At 57.1% G+C, this 659-nt stretch overlaps 1 protein-coding gene across 4 annotated transcripts in view; it reads left to right on the top strand.

The window, feature by feature from the left end:
• LOC113208516 (uncharacterized) overlaps positions 1–659 on the top strand; it is a 32280-nt gene that overhangs the window by 18386 nt on the left and 13235 nt on the right. The gene's annotated exons all lie outside the window — the stretch shown is intronic.

Here is a 659-nt window from a genome sequence, read left to right as displayed (position 1 = left end):
GCGCCACGGGACTGCCTACCCCCTCGGCGCTTGCTCTGGAAACCCAAATGTGTACTTAAATGCAATTCCTCCTGCATACCTACACGTATGTAGGAGGCTCTGTGTTCTTGGCAAGTATGCATGGGATAGTGTGTACTTGGTCAAGTACGCAGGAGGAAGTGTGTACTAGGTCAAGTACACACTAACACCTCCATACATTTATGCAGGAGGTTTAGTGTGTACCCCGCCAAGTACACAGTACCTCGTGCGTACTTGTCCATGTACACATTTCCTCGTGCATACTTGCCAGGTACACACTTGGGTTTCTAGAGCCCCCTCCGCCCGGCCTCCGCCCGTGCGGCGCTCTTGAGCCATGTTATATGCACGCTGCCCCGGCCGCCACCTTCACCATTCTTTAAAGGCGTGTAGCAGCGCCATACTTTTTCATTTCGGTGGTATCAGTGTCCGGCCTGCGCTGGCCGCTGTATGGCCGGGGGGCTTAGCCGAGTGGTCGGGGTGGTCTTCGCCCCCCCCCCTCTCCCCCAATCTCCCCTGTGCCGCTCTTGGGTCCGCAGAGAAATGCTTTCCCGGGAACATTTCTGCGCGTCCTGAATTCGTAATGCTAAGAGGACGGGGAAATAATGAGTAACGCGCGGGGCGTCGCAGGGCGGGGTGGGGCG

The sequence above is a fragment of the Frankliniella occidentalis genome, unplaced genomic scaffold (assembly GCF_000697945.3).
Source record: "Frankliniella occidentalis isolate FOCC.00 unplaced genomic scaffold, Focc_3.1 Scaffold16, whole genome shotgun sequence".
Classification (NCBI taxonomy): domain Eukaryota; kingdom Metazoa; phylum Arthropoda; class Insecta; order Thysanoptera; family Thripidae; genus Frankliniella; species Frankliniella occidentalis.
Note: the sequence above shows the minus strand (reverse complement) of the source record. Positions and strands in the feature narration are given on the sequence as shown.